The sequence below is a fragment of the Rissa tridactyla genome, chromosome 10, assembly GCF_028500815.1.
Source record: "Rissa tridactyla isolate bRisTri1 chromosome 10, bRisTri1.patW.cur.20221130, whole genome shotgun sequence".
In the NCBI taxonomy this organism is placed as follows: Eukaryota; Metazoa; Chordata; class Aves; order Charadriiformes; family Laridae; genus Rissa; species Rissa tridactyla.
The window spans coordinates 19,932,044-19,953,224 of NC_071475.1; the positions used below are offsets into that span (position 1 = coordinate 19,932,044).

Genomic DNA, 21,181 nt, shown 5'->3' on the forward strand with positions numbered 1-21,181 from the left:
CTGTGTCCCGCTCAAGGTCACCTCAGCCCGGCAGTGCTGGTTTCTGGGAGCCAGGCTTGGATGCACACTAGGAAATGTCCTGGAATCTCTGCCGATGGCAGCAGTGCAGCCTTGCAGCTCTTCCACATCCAGGATCCCATCCCTAGGCAGTGTGCTGGGACCCACTGAGAGCTGGAGGGGGCCGCTGGGCTGCCATGTGCTCCTACGGCTTCTTACAGTGGCTCTTGTGTATGTCTAACTGTGGAGAGTTCACAATAGCCCCCCAAATGTTAACACAAAGCTAATGGAGCGCCTCTCTGAGGAGGAAAGGCTGCCCAGAGAGGTGGTGGAGTCTCCTCCGGAGATATTCCAAACCCGCCTGGATGCGTTCCTGTCCAGCCTGCTCTGGGTGAACCTGCTTTGGCAGCGGTGTTGGACTAGATGATCTCCAGAGGTCCCTTCCAACCCTACGATTCTGCAATTCTGTTGAGTGGCACCCTGAGCTGTGTCACTGCCGGGCCATGTCAGTCTTGATGCTGATGCCACCATGGTCATCCCGGGGCAGCAGTCTACAGCAGGTGAAGCACATGGGACAACTGAGCTGTTGTGAGGCTCGCTGTTTTCAGAGAGGAGTGGTCTGCCCTTCAGACACACAGTTGTGGTGTTTGTGGACTTCTTGTTGAGCTAATATATTTTTTTTTCCCCCCGGGTTAACTTTCTGCAAATTAGTAACCTGGATTGTCCATGGAAGGAGCTTGTAAATGCCCCCCGGCTGGAAGGAGCTTGGCAGCACCCTGGCAGCACCGGTGGAGAGGAATCGAGGCCCAGCCTAGAGGAGGAGGGAGAGGTGGGCATGGTCCCCGTGCTGGAGGGCGGTGGGTTAGCTCAGGACGAGGGGTTGCCTCAGCCAACTTCATGGCTTGATGCTCTTAAAAGGGCCCTTCTCTTTCCCTACTTTCAGCTGTGCCCTCTTGCCTCCTCCCGTGTGCCAGCTGTGGTGCTGAGCTGATGCATTGATGAACTGATCCTGCTAACTTGGCATAAAATTGTTCTTTTTTTCAGCTGGACCTTTTCTCCACTGGCTTAGCAAAGTGGGCAGGAGGGGAGTCAGACCATCCTCAGAGGCAGGGAGCTGTTGTACCAGCAAAGCTGTCCCTTGGGATGGTGCTCTTAGCCATAACAGGTATTTTCTTCCTCAGGGTTGAATTGTCCCTCTGTTTTCACTGGCCTGCAGGTATCCTCTAGGCCTGGAGAGTAATTCCTGATGGGATTCAAAGCACATTATCTCTGGCAGACCTTCACATGTAGAGGGTGGGGCTTGGAAACAGTGGTAGAACTTGTCCCAGCCCTGCAGGTGGACAGTGTTCAGCTTTGTTTTGGGTTTTTCTTTAGAAAAACAGGCTTCTAGCCTCATCTGACCTGTAAAGAGATATTTGAATGAAGGTTTCTGCTGATGAGTTCTCCTTTCTCCCCCTTGTGTTGTGGTCTCACCACAGTGCTCTGCTATGGCATTTGCCATCATTGCAACCCCATTTTTTCCTGTGCTTCTCAGAAGGGCTCAATTCATAGAGGGTTTATATGGGCAGCCTCAGAAATACTTTAGATCCTGGCTCCTCAGAGCTTTCCAACAAATTGGCTTAGAAGCCTCTTCATGCAATACTTGATTTTGCAAATACTCGTCAGTAAGGACCTGACGAGCGGCATTCCTCCCCTCCCTCCTCAGGGGCTGAAAAAGTGATTATGGGAGAGGTTTCAGTTTACTCTAGCATAGTTACAGGTCACGCGAGCGCTGAATGCATATAGGCCATGAATTCACACTGGGTCTTTTCTGTTTTTTGAACTAGATTGTACATTTAGACTTCAGAAAGCTTAATCTTCTGTGAAGTGTGTTCCTTAAGGGTGGGGATTAGCATTCAGTAATTTTGATGAGAGTTTCCAGTAGCAGATACTGATCATTTTATATCAGTCCCAAGGGCTAGGGATTGATTTTGGATGAGCTTGAGTAAGAAGAGGCTGGGCTGTAGTCTGAACGAGCGGTTTTCCACTTAAGTGTTGAATTATGACAAGGGATGTGAAAGCCTCGTGCCACTGTCACGACCCCAGATCGCGACCTGGGGGCTGTCTGTGCTGTTGGTCCCTTGCTAGGGTGGTGCTGCTTGTCGCGTAGGCTTCTTCCCTCTTTCTTGTGCAAGGTCAGCCCCCAAAGGGACTCTTCCAGGCTCTTTGGGAAATGCATCTCTTCCCAGAGCTCCCATGAAGCCCTAGAAGGATTTCCTTGTGTGCATGGCTTCTTTGGGTCTTTTTGATTACAGGGCAGAGGGACTAAGGGTGGTCAATAAAAACGATCCCTGTCTCTAATGCTTGTTATTCAGCAGTCTAGGATGCTGTTCAGATACCGCTTTAATCAGAATGTAAACAGTTGCTGAGTTCTCCCGGTATGCCTTCTGTGCCTCTCCCGTGAACTTATTCTTTAAGGTAGCCCTTCAGTACTGGTCTTTAACTGAGAGTTTCCTCAACAGCAAGGGAAAGTTTCATCAGGCCTTCCCTAAATATCGCTGAAATAATGGTGTAGAAATGTTGAGATCTTTTGTTAACTTTGTGTTGTGGCTCCTGGGATTCTTACAGGAAAGCCTCATACAGGTGTGGGCTTCTAGGTGGGTAGCGAGAGGCATTTGGAGCCAGAAAAAGATACGTGTGTGTGCTGATACTGAACACCTTGGGGCTTCTTCGTCTAAGGAAAAGACCTTCCCTCTAAATCTGCTTTCTCTGAGGGTGAGCACTTTGCTTTCCCCCAAGTAAGGGGTTCTTCTAATAAAAATGGTCTTGCAGTCATCTACGAATACACAGTTTGATACCAGTGGAAAATCTGCCATGATGATTTCGACATTGGGATTGCAATGATATGAATATTCAAGGCTGCAGTGATTCCGAATGTTCATGTCCCTTAGACTTTCTACTTAGGTCTTGACATCCGCGGAGCGTCTGAGCTCTCTGTGCTGTAGGAGCTGATTCCTGCATGACAGACCATGCATGGTGTTTTCCCACCCCAAAGGAAATATTTCCAGTGGAATTTTTATAATAGCGCCTGGGGCTTGTGTTAGAGAATAAAAGGTGATTATTCTAAAACCTCTGAATTAAATTTTGCAGGATCCTATCAGGAAGATACACAGAGTCAGTGTAGCTGTCTCTCTCTCTAAAAATTAGACTTCTACCTCAACAGACGCAGGATAAAGACTGGTTTGAGCTGAGGGTGGGACTGCGCCAGTTCAAAGGGAGAATCTTCCTCTAGTATTTTTCCTAAAATTCAAAACCCCCTTGCCTATCTGCTCCCAAAAATCCTAAGCATCTTTCCTTTTTCCTGCACGCTGTACAGTAGCGCGTGCGTTAAAACATGTTGGAAAGTATAATTTCAGCAGTACCGGCAACAACTGAACTTAATGGGCCCAAACAATCTGTATCATTGATTTCATTAGTTCTCCCGCTGAGTTCATTTAAAGCTTCTGCCAGGTCATGTTTGTGCACAGGATTGCTGTTGTTCAGGTGCGTAAGCATTCCTTCAAGTCTTGGAGTGTGGTCACAACGCAGATCTGTCCATCCTCTGTGGAATACAGCATCAGAAATAGGGCAGTAAACTCTATTTTAATTAGTGTCCAGGTCAGATCAAGTGTTTTTTGGCTGGGCACTAGCATTTTTGTTGGTGGCAGTAATACAGCAGTGATTTGGACTAACGATCTTGGGTACGTAAAATTACGTAACGTAAAGGTCTGTGCCATGGCACTGTATGTGTTTGCACGGTATCAATTCAGTTCCCCCAAAGTGAGTTGTTTGGCCAAAATGTGAAACTTCGTGTCCTGCGTCTGCGGAATTCTGTGCTTCCAGCGGTGTTTGTGAGGCTGGTGCTTTATGTTTATCCGTATGCCAGCAGCCTTGTGCTGGTTGCTCTTTCAGAAAACAGTATCACATCTTAGAATACAGTTTTGTTTGAGTATCAGGGGTCAGCCATTAGGGAGGCAAGAAGTTTGATCTTCTGAGAATAACAATTGCTGAGAAGAAATACAAATCCCTTTCAGAAACGCACAGAGGAAGCTAAAGCAACATGTTGTAACAGTACTGCATGCAAAACCTCATGAACCCTTGGTAATAAACTGTAAGAGAAGTATAAGAATAGGGCTTTTATAGCCTCATGAAAACTTTGTAATCGAAGCAAATGTGAAAAAGGGCTTCATTTGCTACTGGCGAAGAGGTAAAATTGTATATTCGGGACTTAAAGCATCGAGCAGGCAGTGGTGTTCCCCTGTGCAGTAATGGTGATAAGCCGGGATAAAAGTTGTGTGCGATTCTGACTGCTGAACGTGGCAGAGTGAAACATTCCATGATTACCATGGCTAATTTAGGCGTGAGAAGGTTTGCTTAAAAGTCTCGATCAGAGGTAGACGAGCTCCTGGACTCTTGAAGCTGGTACTCCAGACCTGTGATGTGGTTCAGTCACCACCCTCCCTTCTAACCAATGTCCCAGCACTGCTACATTAGTGCTGCGCGTCCATTATTCCTGGAAACCGGAATCCCGACCCTCCTCTTCCTTCTTTCTTTCCACCACCCTGGCTTCTGTGTAGCTACACCGAAGCCTGCGGTGCTCCCTAAATGTCCTAGTCATTGGGTGAAGTGGAAGTGGTGCATCTGCTCCTCGCCTCCGCTGCTCCTCTCCAGCCGCGGCGGGTTGGAGCCAGGACCTGCTGGGACAGGTAGGATTGTTCATCGCTCGCTGGCGCCTTGCTGGCTTTTGATCCGCAAGCTGGATGCGGCTCTGAGCTCAGCCCGGTCTGGCAGTCGGCCTTGGCCATCCCTGGGGAGCGGGGTCGTGGTGCTGTCCTGCCGTCACAGGAAGAAGCTGTTTCCTCCAGACCTCCGCGCCGCATCCTGGCGCTGTGCGCTTTGCTCCGGCAGGACCCTGCTCTCCAGCCCTTTTCTCTTCCCTGAATTGCAGGCTCCTAAAGCTTCCCCTGGAGGCGCATAACTTTGTATAGTGAATTCAATCCCGCTGACTTCAGGTAAGCCTTTTCGCACCTTTTATGGATTTCTTATAGTCTGTTCACGTGCTGGGTGAAAACCGTTGCCTTGATATGATGCTCATTTGAGGCAGCTTCTCCCCTGCTCCATAAAGAAAAGCAGAGAACAGAGGAGGCAGAGAGATGCAGGATTTGATTCTTCCTGAAGTCAAGATGAAATAAGGGTACTGCAAACAGGGACAGTTCTGCCCTTTGTGCCTTGGCCGCACATACCTGCGTTTCATGGTGAGTTGGTCAGCTTGGATCCTGCTGGAAAAGTAGTCCACCGCCAGCATGAGGGAGATCATGGAGAGCAAGGCTGGGTGCAGAGCTCTTCCCTGTGTGTGTCTTTTGGACTGGTGTAGTATGTGGCTTGGTCACTGCAGCTGAGAGCCCGGGGAAGAGCGTTTCACATGCTGAAGTATTATTTTCTGGTCATATATGGGAATTCAGGCTGGCTAAGCTGACTCCCTATGCAAGTGTTTAGGGGTGGGATTCTTCTTTAAGCAGTGACTTAAGATGATGATTCTTAGCAAATTCTGCGCAGCTGACTCTAAGCCCTGTTTGGGACCAGCAGCTGTAGGCTGTGCCAACTGGAAAAGGTCAGCTGAAGCTGGGAGCCGCCTGGGCATACTGCTAGATGTCTGGGTTTGGAGTGAGGAAAAGTCACCCTCGGTGTCAGTAGAAGCAGATGGCTCGGCTCTGCAGCCTGGACTGATGCAGGAGCAGATACCTTTCATTTCCTAGCGGGTCAGTGTCTGTGCTGGTTGGCTCAAGGCACGCAGAAGAAGCTTTCAAGCACATGGGTCCACATCTCAACAGAGCAGAGAAGCTGCCTGCTCCCCACTGGGAGTAGAGGAAGAGTCTTGGTGGAAGGCTTGGTGGTGTAAATCTACTCTAAGGAGATGGGCTTAAGGATCAGCTGGAGTATTTGAAGTGGCCGGTGTCCTCCTGCTTGGGCTTTGTGGTAGCAGCCAGATGAACTGATTTGCAGAGCGCTTTTAAAGGCAAACAGTTGTCCTGTTTACCTCGCCCCTCCTCAATGGAGAGGAATTACCTGTGTCAGCAGAGCTGGGAAGTTGTTTTTCTTTAGGCTTGGTAGGGAGGAGTATACATTTGAACTCTTTCGGGTGTAACTAGTTAAAGATCCTTCTGGAGCAGGAACAATGCAGAACATCGCTGCTCCCCATCTGAGTGGTGATCCTGAACGGAAGCTCAGCCCTTTGGGGAAAATGGGGCTACAGCAGCGGCTGGTGCTGCCAAGCAGACTGCATTGTTGCTCCAGGTTTTTATCTCAGGCTGGTCTTCTGGACTCAAACAAGTTGACGATGCAGAGGCCGTTGGTGCAGGAAAGACGTCTTGCAGCAGTGTCTCGTTCCGTTTGCTGTTGGCAGGCTTTAAAGCAGTCCCTTGCATAGAAAAGTCACATGAGAAAAGCATTTAATGTATTTTTAGATGTCTTTTAAAGTGGCTTGGAGGCTGAAAAGAAACCTGCGTCAGGTCGCTTGCTTGCTTGCTGCAGTTTGCCCCAGAAGTGCTCGAATGGACTGTTAATGTGGAATAGATCCAGTCGAGACTTCTGCTGTAAGGGAATTGCGCTGCCTGCTACCAGGATGCAGCTGGCTGTGGGAGGTGGCCCTCGCTGTCAGTATGTGCTGCTTAGATGCTGGTTAGGACAATAGTGGGAAATGAATGGGAGATGTCCAGCTGAAACCAGTTTAATTTCTTTTTCCCTTTATCTTTTGGAATCGTTTGAGTTTTCCTTGGCAACTTTGTGCCATGCTCTTGCACGGCACGGATTTTTACAGGGTCCAAATTTGGCGTGCTTGGCTTCTCGGATGGTTTGAGCTGGTGCTGCTGGCAGAAGAGGTCCTGCCTTTCACTTATGCTGGTGCAAGAGAAAAGAGAAGTGGGCTTGCAGACTCCGCATCCCACCAGGAAGCTGAGCCAGATGGAAACTGGCCTCTTGTTTGCCTCTCACTGGGTTCCTTTAATGTTTGTCAGTTCCCCAGTCCCTTCTCCATGCGGCTGTAACACTTGTACTAGCACAAAGGGGAGCGAGGACTGGGATGGGGGGGGTGGAAATGCTTCCTCTGGAAGTAACACCAGCTTAAGAGGACTACGAAGCTGGTCGTGATGCTGCTGGGGGCCTTCAAGCGGGTCAGGGCACATCTGCCCTGGGAGGATGAGTCAGGGAGAAGGTACAGCCATTCCTTTCTCTACAAAGCATTGAGTTTCCAAGTCTTTGCCACCGTGGGAGAATGCGTGCTGCTCATGGGTGCCATGTTGCGTGATCTCTTGAGATTTTTGTGGGCCTTTGAATAGGAGGAAAAGCGCACCGGAGTAGGAAGGAAGCGTGATGCACTGCATTGCCTTGCGTCAGGGACGGGAGCATCGCTGTAATGTGTGCATTGTATGAGCTGAAATCCTGGATTGTACACATGGGGTGAAATTATTGGTGTGTCAGTTATTTTGGGCTTATTTGGTGGCTGGGCTCTTATACCAGTCCTACCACATAAGAAGAAAATGTATTTCCAGGAGTCCTGCCCTTTCAGAATACGCTAAGAGAATGGGAAGCGATGGCATGTGAGGAGAGCAGGGGACTGGAGAGAAGCCTCCTTTAAGAGCAGCAGTATTTATGTAACAGCTAACACAAAATATTAATGTAAATAAGACAAGCTGTGATTTTTACCTTGAAGCATCTGGTGAGGTGACTCTTCAGTGATAGTGTGTAGGCAGGTGGGACAAGAGAGCTGGAAAGTGCCAGATCGCTCTCCTTGTTCTCTGAGATGGTTTTGACCATAAATGATGAAAGTCTGTGCATAACAAGAGGAGGAGGAAGACAGACAAAAGCTGGAAAGGGTGCACTTTTTTCTCATTTATTTGCTAGGGTGCTTAGTAATGGGAAGAAATAGCTGGGGGGAAGACTATGGGTTTCCCATCTCTTGAAGTCTTCAACTCGAGATTTGCTATAATCAAAAGTGGGGGAAACTTTAGGGACATCTCACTAGATGCTAGCCTTGAAGGTGATGTGCACATGTTTAAGAACGTAATCTAAAATATAGATGTTGAGCTTTTCAATATGACCAGCTAAGCTAAATGTTTATTTAGCAAGCAAATTTGTTTTTCTTGTCCCTGTCACTTAAAATGAGTGTGGCTGTGCTAAGGGCTCTTCCGAGATGCGGCTGCCTCTCACCCAAAGCCCCAAATCACTGCTTAATTTATGCCACCTCAATTTGAGCCCAGGTTTCTGGAGATGAATTTTAATGGCCGAAGTGGAGCTGGGGCTAGAGCGCGGTGTTCATAGGTGGGTATGCTGGCAGAGGTGGGCTCTGGGGGTGCCACAAAAGCCCTTGTCTGGGGGGGTTTAAAGCCTGGTGCATGCTCTCGGGCTGTGGCGAGGCGGGAGAGCATGGCAGCAGATGGACGGCTGCGTGTGCCGCTGCCGGGACTGCCTTGTAGGGAGATGTGCCGGCAGCCCGCGACCTTCCCGTCCCTCCGGGACCGGCTGCCGGCCATTTCTGGGAAGGCTCCTGGGGCCGGTGACTCCTGCGAGCTTTACTCGCAGGGCTGGGGACGTGTATGCCTGGCGTTTTGCCTGGCATGCCTTTTAGTGCATGTATAAATACCAGCAGGTTTCAGATGTGCTGCAGATTCTCCTCTGGTCCTTTTTAAAGCCCAAGTCATAAATAGATTGGTGCTCGTTTGTGGGTCCAGCTGATAATGATGTAATGATTAAACTCAGTGTCGTGATGGCTTTCCTGTGGTGCTGCTCTCCTAGGTCTTGTTTTTCTGTTCTCTTCAGGCCTGAGCATCGCAGGTGTGATGCATTTAGGACCTGGAATAAAAGTTAATTTATCAGACCTTGCTATGAAGTGATGTTTCTTACGGTGAGCCAGACCGACCACTGCCTCTCTTCTCCTTTTGATGCAGACGCTGATTGTGCTCGCTCCGCTTCCTGGGCAGCCTGTCCCGGCTGCAGCACAGCTTTGCACTAGATTTTATAGCTAATGCTCTTTGGAATAAGTGTCATTTAAAAAGTATCCAGCCAAGAAAGAGCACAAGATGTAATTCCAGTGATTTTTTTTTTTTTTTATCCCCACTCCCCCCCCAAAAGAACAGTAGTTTCTATTAAAAGGAATTGTCGGCACCTGACCTTTAGCCCTGGGCTGGAGATAAGCTTTGAGGATGTGTCCCTTCGCTGTGGGGCCGAGGTGGGTTTCTGAACTCCTCCAAACGGCACAAAGCTCAAATCAAGACATTCCTTCCACTTCTGGTATTTTTATAGTTAACCTGTGAAGCTTTTGTGTACGAAGCAGAGGTCCTGGGAAGGGATGAGAAACAAGCTATTTTTACTCCATCACAAATAGGGCTTGGCATGTTTATTTTAGACTCCGGAGCCACTCAGGCCAATGTGGGGTTTTTTAATAGTCTTCTACTGTTACTGTCAGATTAAAAAATGAACTCTGGAAATCACAGGAAAATAGGGTGTCCCGGTGTTCTTGGCTCCGAGGAAGCCGCAGGGAGGAGTTGGTGGCGTCGCTTGTGTCGTGCAGCGTGCTGGTCTTGGGGTCTCCTGCGTGTCAGAGGAGGCTTTGCTGAGACAGCAGCTGACGATGGACTACATGCCCTTCTATTGCATAAAATGCCTTGCTGGGTGTCCAGACTGGATTTTAAAAAAGCCCCCAGCTGAATAACTTCAGGAGCTCTGGGGAGCAAGAGCAGAGCTTGGCCATCAGGTGAGCAATGCTGCAGCAGGTCATTTGCTGCCTCCTGCTCCAGAGAAGATTCCAGTTGCCAGGTCACCAGCATAGCTTTGAATTTTATTTTCTTTTTTTTTTTATGCTGTGGAGACGTTCACCAGGCAGCAGGAGGTGAAATTAATGAGACTGGTTCATTTTCCTCCTGCCACCGGAGTCTGAAAGAGGGAGGATTTAGGTCAGCCCTGCTCGAAGAGTGGGAGGACCCAAGGTGGGACCCGTCCCCAGCCCTGTGTGGCCAACTCTCTGGTCTTGCTGACGTGGTGTGGTTGAGGAGTGTCCCTTTAATTGCAGGTGTGCTTTACGCAGGCACTTCAAACTTTTAAGCTCTTTATCCCAGCTTATTATTAGAAGCTATTAAAAGTGTGGCCAATGGTGTGTTCACACCGTGGTGGTGGCGCGCACGATTTTCAGTGGTGGGTCACAGCCTCTTCGTGTTGGGCATTGTAGGAACATGTAACACAAGCAGCTGAGATTGCATCTGCCCACGCAGGCTTAACCAAGCTCCTTTGCTTAACCAAGATACCTAGACAGCAGCTAGCCCAGACCTCCGGGCCGGCTCAGCCCCTGCTCTGGTCCAGCCCCTCTGGGGTTCTGGCTGGAGACGTAGCGGGTCCGAGAGTCTGCGATGTTCGTTATGAACCAATACTCTACTGAGAAACTAGTCGAGTTATTGACTTTTTAATTCGTTCACTAATAAACGCCGCTGATAGTAATTTACAGTTAGAGCATTTTGCACGCTTACAACTCTACAGCTAGTAATTATTACTGCTAAATCTAATGCATCGCACTACTGTTGAATTGCAAATCTGTCACCCTTCCTTCCCATGCTGTTTCATATCAGGGTACGAGTCCGTCCCAGTTTGCCCTCCCACTGCAAGTCTTTTGGATACAGACATGGTGGAGAGTCCGGCAGGTTGTCCAGGGGAGCTCTCCTGCATCCCGGCCTGCACTTAGGTGTCATGGCTGTTCTAGGAGCCCCTGCTCCTACCATAGGAAGATTGACCCTTCTTTGTTCTTTGTATTATGCCTTATTCTCCATTTTTTCCCTGTTACTTCTGGACCCACCTCTTCATTGCCCTGTCCCTCCATTTCTCTGCCCAGACTCCCAATAACAGCCCCTTGTTACTTCTTGCTCATCAGTTTCAACTCTGCTACATCCATACCCACATCTGGCATTCCTGTTACTTCGGCAATCTCAGCCTTGTATGGCTGTGTCACTGCTATAGTCATCTTGGTGTACAGGTGGCCTTGCAAGTCCCCACACCCCAAAGCTCCCCTACGATTATGTGGCTCATGCCAGTGGCACGTTGGGTGCCCTACACCTAAGATAAATGTCACTAAGACAAATTGCTCTCACAAATTCCTCTACCGGTGTCCAGTGAAGCAGTTTCTTAGGTGCAGTCTGTGTACCAGTACAATGCATTAACGTTTTTCACAGTTTTTAGATCTACCCAGCATCCTTACCCTGGAGCTGTCAGAACTGCTGCCGTGGCTCCTTGCAGAGATCCCAGGTAGCCATGACCAGTGGTGCTCCACCAGGACGTCCTGCTCGTAGCTGTCCCTGAAGAATTTTACAACCTGAGCTGTATGGATGGGAAAGGGGATAGAGGGGTCATCTAGCCCTGTTCCTGCTGAATGCTTACGGGTTCCTCTAACCTCATTCAGCTGGTAACTCATGTGGCATGTTGGCAAGCAGCTACCTGACCCAGCAGGCATGCCTTCTCAGGGACAGAGATGACTGCAGTACCTTGCGGGTGTTTTCCCCCTCGCGGTAGCAACCACGAGCTTGAAGAGCTGGAGGTTTTGTGGTGGGGGTTGGTATTTCAGCTTGGTTGTTATCTGTTGGGTGGACTTAAATATGGCTTTCAAAAATAGGTAAGGCAACCAGACTCTGAGTGTCTGGTCTGTTCTCCAAAGAAAACACATGCTTGGCCACAGCTGTGTGTTTTTTGGATTAAGCAGGCCTGGACTTATTTGCAAATACTAATATTTGTGTACTGTAAAGCGCTGGTGGAAATCTATGCTCTGAAGATTAAGCCACGTTTTGCTGGTATCTCTGGTGCACAAGAACCTGTATCCCTGATGGGATGGAAGCTCGGAGGGGCAGGGCTGGGGTGCAGGATCTGCCCTTAGCCTATACCCTGCCCTTTGCTAGTGCTTTGGACCTTCTAAAACCACGACTGCTGTGTCTGGGTTTTCCCTTTTGCCTGCCGGGCGAGAGCGTTAGGTATCACTGTGAATGCAGTGTGTTTGGGTTGAAGTGCATGGGTCTAGACCTATTTGCCGGTGGGGTACACGGGTTAGGACGCTGGATGATCCATTTTTCCCTCCGCATGTGGCTTTGCCCTGTCTTTAGAGAAGAAGGGCCTTTGGGGAGCTTTTGGCACGTCTGCGGTGTAGTTGGCTTGTTACGTGCAGTACTTGTGTCCTGGCAGCCTCACACGCTGCTCAAACGGAGCTCCCAGAAATCACTGCCAGTTGTGTGTGCTCTGGCTTTGTCAATGACAAAAACACCTAGTTCTAAAGAGAGTTACTCTGCATGCAGAATTACTAGTGTATTTTCTTTTGCTTATTGGCCTGTAAAAAAGGAAAAAAAAACCACCTAGATTTGACAATAAAAAAAGTGTTGTTGATTTGTGAACAAAGATGTGTTAATCCACAGAACTCAGGACTGAGGTATCAGCAGAGACCTAATGTTATAACGCAGAATAAATGTGTTTGTAGAAAAGCACCTGAAAAAACCCCAAAGATAATCCTATGCTATAACCTAGGTAACAGGGCACGGTTTTAAAAATCAGCAGCAAATTTGGCTGGCAGCCTACAGGTCTAAAATTTTACTAAGATAATAAGTTTTGAAACAAAGTGACTTAAAAATACTTATTTATAGAAAATATACTCAGGGACTGGAATGCAAGTGTAGTAATGCTTAAAATATCCCTGGAAGAGTTGTACGGCTGGTCAGTGTACATTTCCCAAACTATTTTCAACTCTTACAAAAGTTTCCATGGGTTTTCTGGACAGCTTTTCCCCTGGCGTGCTGCACCCCTAGGCAGAGCCGGTGTGCCGGGGCCGGGGAGGGCTCTGTGCTGAGCCCCCCAGCATGGGACCAGAGCGGGTCCCAGAGCAGGGTGCTCAGTGGCTAGGGGGGCTGCGAGCCCTTTCCCCGGCTGGCGTGGGTCCCTTACCCCGGTACAGGTGCAGCTGTGCATTTGCCCTCCTTGTGCTCCCAGAGGAATTCAGCCCTTCGGCCAAATGACCTGCTCCTCCTTTCCTGGGCTGAGCCAGCCTATCCCCTAGTGAAACGACCCTTCCCCTTGTGTCCTCGCTGCCGGGGCCTCCTTCCGTGGCTCAGGGTGACCGTGGGGAGTGAGCACCCCACCACAAACACTGGTCCTCCTAATGCAGCCTAAGCAATTTGCTTCATTTCTGTTATTTCCCGTATTTGCTGCGCTGGCTGCACCCTGGCTTTTCCCATCCCTATCTCCTGGTTCCCTCAAAACTGGGAACCTGTCAGGTGCATTTTTGTCAACAGAATAATCCTTAAGAGGCAACTCTTACCTCTTAAATAATCCTCTGGAGGGAGAGGAAGCCAGGAGGGTTGGGGACAGTGTCTATAACCACCTTACCACTTGCAGCTTCCAGACCTGGAAGGAGCCGAAATCAATGTGTTTGTCGCTCCCACAGAATAAACAGCCTTGTGAGGACTTTGGCAAGCAGAGCCGTGCCCGTCTTTCCGAGGCCGTTGTATAGTTTGCTTTCTGGGACAAAGGCTACTTAGACATCTGGATTGCATTGGGGATTTTAGGGGAAACATAAATTATTAGTTTGCTGTGAATGGAGAATGACTTTGATTGCTTGGCGAGTGTGCTTTCACCAGCTTACTACTGCACAGACTAAATCCGCGTTCTCCTGCTTCGGAAGGAGAAACTGCAACTGCAGAGGCTGTTTGCCGTGTCCTGGGAACGGGGGGCTGAGCAGACCTCTCCCGACCTTCTGGTGCGTTGAGAAAACATGCTCATTTTATGGGCAGTTAATTTATAGAAAGTTCCTGTTTAAATTTCCTCCAAGAGACGTAAAACCGGAGGACAGCTGCACCCATTAGCCAGCTAATCAAATGCTGCTCACACCTGGCTCGCCCTCTGCTTCCCCTCGCCGCTGCTAACTTTTGGCTCCTTGGTGAGAGCGAGCGTGGCAGCTTTGGGAAATGCCCTCAAAAAGTGGTCAGGAAGCTGCTCTGCAAGGTGGGGGGCTGGCCGGTGCTCACGGTGTTTGGGGGTGTCCTGCTTGCCGAGCCACAGCTCTCGGGGCTGGGCTCTGAACCCCAGGATCGTCCAAGGTAAGTCAGATTTTGTATTGCATCCGCCCTGGTTTATAAAGGCACCGCTACTGTCTGCCTTAAGGAGTAGTACAGCCCGTCGATGGAAATAACCACCCCTGGTCTGAAATAAAAAGCTGGTTTGCATTTTGCTCTTCTACCAGGTGCGGGGAAAGCAGCGTTTATTTCCCGCTGCCTTCTCCCTCCTTCCCCAAAGATGGCAAAGAAGCCAAAACTCATAGACTTGTTTGCAGTTGTGTGTGTTCATCTTTCGGTGAAAGAAAATGACTTTTAGATGGGTGCTGGGGCACCCGAAGTCCAGAAACCCTGCTTCACCTTGGCTCCCTGCAGCAGCCCCACTGATAGGATTTCAGTATGCGCTCTAATAAATTTGATGCTAATAGCTAATTTTGATCTAGTTTGACAGAGAGGTCGGGATCTTAAAGACACTGAGCTCTTAAGAGAGCTCCTGGGAGCTCTCTGCTTTTTCCTCTTCTGACAGCAAGCAGAAGTTCTAACCCTCTGTGTCCAGGCTCTGCTATAGTGGTACGGGTTTATTTTCCTTTACCTTCTTGACGTGTTAAAACTAACTTCATGAAAAGGAGGAACTTCCAGCCTTTTTTTCAAGGTTTGAAAACCAGAACTAGACTCGTGCTCCTTCACCCCCAGAAATACCGGTTACTGCTCTGAACGGCCGTCCTGCCAGCTGTCCGTGCTCAGCTGCGGGGAAGGCAGCGAAGCCTTCGCCCTTTTGGAGAGGCTGGCGTGTTTTCACCCTTATCTCCCTTTTATTCTTAGGGGTGGTTGACCGGTGCAGAAAATTACTTTAGTGTGAGCAGCTGGAGGGTGGAGAGACTCTTCTGGAGCCTCCTGCTTTATCTGCCAGGAATTTAATAGAGGTATGGTGGCAGGAATGAGCAAAGGGGAGCACTTAGCACCCATAAGTTTCTCAACCTGCAAGGGCTTCTGGAATAAACCCCTTCAGCAGGTTCCTTGATCTGATGCAAGAAAGCTGTCTTTGGCATGCTTGGGGCCTGAAATCTCTCCGTTTTGTTTAAGCTGGGGCCCGTTTCCCTTCCTTTAAATCTCCTCTGCAGCAGTCGATAAGCAGCCGGTCCCTTCTCGGGGAGAAAATGCTGCAGAAAGAAATGCCAGGAATGTGAACAGCAGGTGGGGACTGGCAGATGTACTTATCAATCACGGCAGGAGTGGTTTATTCCTCTAAAGAGCTACTGTTTGCCTCCAGCTTGGTTTGTGCGTGTCCTTTCCAACCCCCTCCAGCCTTTACTGGGGTTGAAGATAAGAGCAGGGTAGTTTTCCCATTTTTTTCCTAGGGCATGGCACAGCTCTGTGCGGGACTCCCTGCTCCAGGAGGTCAGAAGAAAGGGGGTGGTGGAGGCAAGACCCTCTTAGATCATGCTGGAAGGGTTGCTGCAGCATACCTAGTAAATAACATGTTACAGCTTGGGGATGGGCTTGCGGAAATCTTGCTTCCACGTTGCCTGAGTAGAAGGCAGACTCGATTAGTTAATTGAATTTGCTGCACTGTTGCTTTTCAAAACATGACTTCATATCTCAGAGGAGTCTGGAGTTATTTCTGTGGACAAAACCCTATTTTTAAGGTGGTGATGCTTGGAGGAGATCACCTGCGTTGACAAGTGAGAAGATGGTGCAGCTCCAGACTGCAGAACTGCACTTGCAGACCCCCATTGCGGGGGTCTGAAGGGATTCAGCCACGGTGCGAGTACTTGATTTTTGCTGCCGAGTACTTGATTTTTGCTGACACTACTGATGTTTTTTGAGCACCTTTCACTTCATACGGGGATGCCTTTTGGTAGCAGGACAACCTGATTTACATGAAATAACAGGCTGAATGGTGAAAAGCTTTTATCTGTTGATCTCTAAGCAGCTTTCCCTGGTGTGTTGGCAGTGTATGTTACAAACAGAGCAAACCTGCTGTCACAAATGACATTACGGGTGTTTTTCCCAGCCTCTAAGCTTTCATTCTGGCTGATGTGCTTGTGTCAGAACACACGTTATCCCAGTGCTTCGGCTCCACTCCAGTTCCATGCGCTGGTCCTTGCAAAACCCAAGAAGCCATGGACTTGTAGGGGATGTGATTAGACCTCTCCTTAAATGACTTGCTGGGTTTTTTGCTGGGTTACTTCAGCCGGTCTGGATAATGCTGTTGGCTGTAGTGCTTTGGGGCACCCATCTCCAGTCTCAGTGATTTGCCTTCATTGGGACACTGGTGATGTAGATAGTTGTTATCTTTTAAAAAAAAAAAAAAAATAATGAAGGCACGTCTGCCCTGAGTCCTCTTGCCAGTTTTTCTTCAGATTATTTCTTGTTTTCGTGACGGAGCGGTGTGAGAGAGAAGCAGCTTTCCCAAGGAAGAAAAGCAGTGAGAAGAAGGGAGCAGGCAGTACTACGGCACAGAATTAAGACCTCTGGAATGTGACTTTGCAGCAGCAAAATATTCTTTTCAAACTCTGCTCAGACAGCACCACCTTGCCTAAACAGGGCTTGTATTTGGGAGGTGCTTCCTTCGGGTTTTAAAGTAGTTTAGATTCTGGAGCAAAGGCAGCAATTTAGGCAGTGATGGTAATCAGGGTGTCATTTGCATTGCCACCCAGCCGCATTCTGGTAGCAGCTTGCCCATGGACTCAGCTGGAGGCCAGCATCCCCTGCTCCCTGGCCCTGGACGTGGGTCAGCCGGTGAGTAACGTTCCCGTGGAGCTGGCTCTGAGGGGAATTCCCGAGCAGAGGCTGGGATGGAGCGGGGCGTAGCAGCAGCACGCACATCCAGATGCTGTCAGCCCCTGGCGTGTTCCCGAGAAGTTGACTCCCAGTTGCAGTGATTTGGCGGGTGCTCCCTATTGCAGGACTGCCCCAAATTAATTCCCGTTTGGAGTGGATTCAGTCTAAAACCCTGGGTGTGGGGTAGCGTGCTTTAGCTGCTGTGGCAGTTTTTCCTCCCAAGGCCTGCATGGAGGAGCAGGGACTATCTGGGTGCCACTGGTCACACCACCCACTGCAGAGACTGGCTGACGGTGGAGTTGCATTTAACTCTTGAACTTAATTGCTCGCACAGGAATTTCCCATGCTGCAGCTCTGCCTCAGGCTTTGTTTCAGGTTCAGCCATTTCCAAGAGTTAAAGGATTAAAAAAAGCTTTAAGCTGTCAGTATTTAAAAAACCAAACAGAATCGAAGTACTTGCATTGAGAGGCACTTGCTGTGGCACAATGGCTGGAAGGTTGGCAGTCTGGTCCGAGGGATGCGCCATCTCCTCTCCGGGCAAAAACACCCCGTATCTAATGTATCTTATCAGGTTTCAGGAGTCTGAAAGGCTCCCAGTTCACCAGTGCTTTGTAGACTTGATCTGCTAAGTGAAGGTTTTCAAAGATCTTGTCGGTACAGGGCCTCCTCCAGCCTGGGGCCGGAGGGGCTGGATCACTGCTGGGGGTGGGAGGGGGGTGTTGCCACCAGCTGGGACCAGGATCCTGACAGCCATGGATGGGTGAAGGACTTGCCTGTCTCAAAGGCAGAGAGAACAAAAAGTTGGCAGAGGGGTGGAGAATCGGAGTGAATTGTGGTGCTTGCTGTGACCAGCTCACGGACAACCTTAATTCTCAGGTATTCTGAGTTTTTTTTAACTCATTATTTGTAACCTTGAGGTTTTGGGTGTTGTCTGGGTTACCAAGTACAACATCTTATGTTGTTGGGAGAGGGAGGTTTAGGCTCAGCATACAGCAATGAGCAAAGTTCCCGGCTGGCATAAGGTCTTGAGGAATAAATGAGAAGCAGTCTGTCTTCTGCTGCTGCCCTGCGGTGGGGGGCTGTTATTCAATATTCAATAACCGCTGTTATTGAAAGCTTTCTCCTGTTTTTTGTGGAAGGTGCTTCCAGTTCTGTAACCCAGTTTTGTTTGCTCTGGACTTTGCCGCAATAGGATAGCGGAGGCCTTTGGAGGACAATGCTGAACTTATGATTGTATTTGAGAAGTCTCGAAACTGCATCATTCTTGATTGTTAGAGCATGTTTCTCGCAACAGCTGCTGACCAGCTGTTGTTGTACATGACTCTGTGTCATGTACAACACACTATACTCTGGGAAGTGCCAGGTACAAAACTCTGCCTGAGGAGTTCAGCCTGTCCAGCAGAAAGGCTGAAAACGCAGAAAAGCTGCGCTCAAGACCTTGTCTGAGCTGGAAGAAAATGCTTCCTTTTGGGGGAAAGGATGGCAAGTGAGTCCTGGCTATCTACAGTTTTAAAAACCACTAACTGCTTTCTTTGAAACACCTTTGTGGTGTTGGAGAGGGCATCCCGTCCTGTACAGTGGACAGCTGGTGATGGTGGAGATGCTGTGGTGCAGGCAGAGTGATGTGGTCCTTGATCAGAGACCGGCTAAGTGGGTGCTTGGTGACTGTAGCTAGTAAGCCAGGTTATTTTTGGCGTAGCTTCTCAGCTTTATAAGGGATGGACTGAGCTGCTAAAACCACATTTTTCCACTACAACTTGTTATTAAGCCCAGAAGAGGCTCAAGCGCCAATCCAGAGTTGCTCTTCAGAGGTGGGCTGCTGTGGAGCTGGAGATTAACCCTGGCTGCAGCGTAACTGGGGTTTTTTTATTTCTTTTTAAGCTTTTAACCTAGCCCCTCCAGGTGAGGAAATGGTGATTGTGACCAGGCTTTGTAACTGGCTCTGCCGGATGACTTCGAAGTCACCTGCCCACATCTGGATTGTTCTGCATCCTCCAAATGTGGTACGATGTGCAAGGAGGTCCTATGGGACCAGCCCCATCTCAGCTGAGACTTTACAGGCTGTCCCTGAACTACGGTCTTTTAATGACAGTAAGCCAAGGAAATACTACATAACCGTTGAAGTAAAATAACATAAGCAAAGCGAAGCTTTGGTGCACGTAATTGGGTACCTAATTGCTGCGCTTGCCACCTGGGGATCGGAATTGCTCTTCTGCTCTGGAAGCTGAATGGGCCATACTGTGATAAGCAGTTTAATTGTTTCCCCGCAGCATCTGCGGCAGTGCTGTAAAGCCAAGGCAAGCTGAACACACCTCCAGAGCTTTAACGGCATCTCCGCGACTCCAAGACTGCATTGTGGCGCTTGAGCATCTCTCTTCATACAGCCCTTATGCTCTCGCTAAGCTGTTTATGTTCTCCTGTGCTGTTTAAGAGCAATGAGCCATCGGGTTTTTCTGGAAAGCGCTTTGGCTTTACTGAGAGATAAGAACAGCCATAGTGTGTGAGCGGTGGGGAGAGGCCGGTGGGTGCTGGTAACAGGATGCCCTCTTTGAGCAGAAAGCAAAGCAAGATTGACCGGGGCGGGGGGAGTGGGGTGGATTCAGAAGAAAAGGCTTGGAGTGGTTAAGGACAAATATATTTCTCTGGTGTTATGCTCTCAGGAAGACTTTGGACTGTAGTGGGTGGTTGTTGGTCTGGGAATTGGGTTGTCCTCATCTCTCTCCTGGGGTTAGCATAGCCTGTGCCTAGGGCTGGGCTCTGCTCTGGGTGCCCCGAGGCAGAGAAGGTGGATCTATGGGGGTAGAGCTTGAAGTAATGAAAATATGGGCATAGAGCACTGATGTTGCAAAGGATTACAAAGTCTGAGTTTGCTTAACTTGGCTAAGAGATGCAGGCGTGAAGGGGAGATTGGCTTTTGGGGTGTCCAAAGCACATATGGTGAGCAAGAAGAGATGATGCTTGGCTCAGAGAGGCTTGAACTGGTACAAAACCCAGCTGAGTGCTGGTTTTAATTTTCCTTGTTGCCTCAGAATGGCATCCAACTGTTTTGCTGGGGCACACGTTGGAGCTGTGATGACTTTGTCCCCATTCCTGGGATTCTTGCAGAGGGAGCAGGTAAGTCATTACATGCTCCACCATGTTACTTGGCACTGGGAAAGAAGCAGGTACAGGACCTGTCCCATCTTCTTACTCCTTTTTTGGTTTTTTTTTTTTCCTCTTTACAACTTAAATTTGTGTTTTAATCTGCTCACTTGACGACGCTGCCATCTTCTGTGTTGTGCAGCTCCGAGTCCTCACTGCTGTCCCTTCGCAGCCATCTGAACTGTCACCTAGGAAGGAGTAGGGGACAGTGCCGGCGTGCTGGGAAGGCAGGCTGCAGGTTTTCATCCTCTGTGTAAAAACGGCGACAGCAAGTCAAAATAGAGGGATGCAGCCTGTGCTCACGCTATTTGAAATACACTGTAACCTGGGGCTTTTTTCCCCTCAAAAAAAAACCATGGAGGTCTTGTTTCCAAGCTCTCTGCCCCGTACAAGATAAGATTTCCTGCGAGGGAGGGCAGAATGACTGGATCTTTCTGCAGTGGCAAAACCTCTGGACTATTTTTGTAGGTCTGATACCAGATGCCGTGATGGCTAGCTAAGTGTTGCAGCTCTGTGGCTGCTTATGGAAGAAAAACATCGCTTTTCCTTCTCTTGCCCTCTCTTTCTTTCTGCCTCCCCTTTTTTCCCTGTACAGGCTCTGCCTTTACCCAGGTCCCAGTTTTAAATAATGTGTCTGGTGACAACATGTCAGTTTGATCCTATTTTTTTCTTTATCCAGTGGGCTCTCCCTGCCAGCAGGGAAAGTCAGAAGTCTACAGAACTTGTGTTAAGTGTCTTTGCTGCCACACGAAGACTTTCCTTTAACTTAAGCTGAAACTTGTCAGAAATAGATTTAAAACTGTGCTTTCTGGAAAGCGATTTTTTTTTTTTTTTCAGTCCCTTGGACTTTCTTGTTTGTGGAATTTGGGCACTGGCAATGGCAGGATGGTGCTTGTGTTGGAACTGCTGCAGGGAAACCTCTTTGAGAATGCAGGTGCAGTGCTGCGCTGCGTGCGGAGAGGGGTATGTTACCCTGCGACGTATTTTGTTAAGTTGATCATGCTGGCTTTGTGCGTGTCAGGGTTGGTTTTTTTTTTTCCTCTAAAGGTTAGCCCTTTTTTGGCCAGGTCCTGAATGAAGTGAAGTAGCCTGAATGGTCTCCTGTTGAAATAATTCCACTTGGCTCTTGACTTCTCAATACCAAAGCAGGGTGGGGAGAAAAGCTGGAGCTATCTCCG

General features: G+C 49.0%; 2 protein-coding genes across 9 annotated transcripts in view; one reads left to right on the plus strand and one right to left on the minus strand.

The window, feature by feature from the left end:
• Positions 1-21,181, plus strand: part of DAG1 (dystroglycan 1) — a 53,945-nt gene that overhangs the window by 3,899 nt on the left and 28,865 nt on the right. The window contains exon 1 of one of the 8 annotated variants that reach the window (XM_054215771.1): positions 5,657-5,774. The exons of 4 other annotated variants lie outside the window; for them this stretch is intronic. The gene's annotated coding sequence lies outside the window, so the exon portion shown is untranslated. Of the gene's footprint in view, positions 1-5,656; positions 5,775-5,997; positions 6,123-13,606; positions 14,124-14,296; positions 16,821-21,181 lie in introns of those variants that run through there. 3 more of the 8 variants (XM_054215774.1, XM_054215772.1, XM_054215777.1) reach the window with 3 other exon arrangements.
• The window catches only part of INKA1 (inka box actin regulator 1), a 61,563-nt gene continuing 49,487 nt past the window's right edge, over positions 9,106-21,181 (minus strand). The window contains exon 3 of the mRNA XM_054215780.1: positions 9,106-9,126. The gene's annotated coding sequence lies outside the window, so the exon portion shown is untranslated. The remainder of the gene's footprint in view (positions 9,127-21,181) is intronic.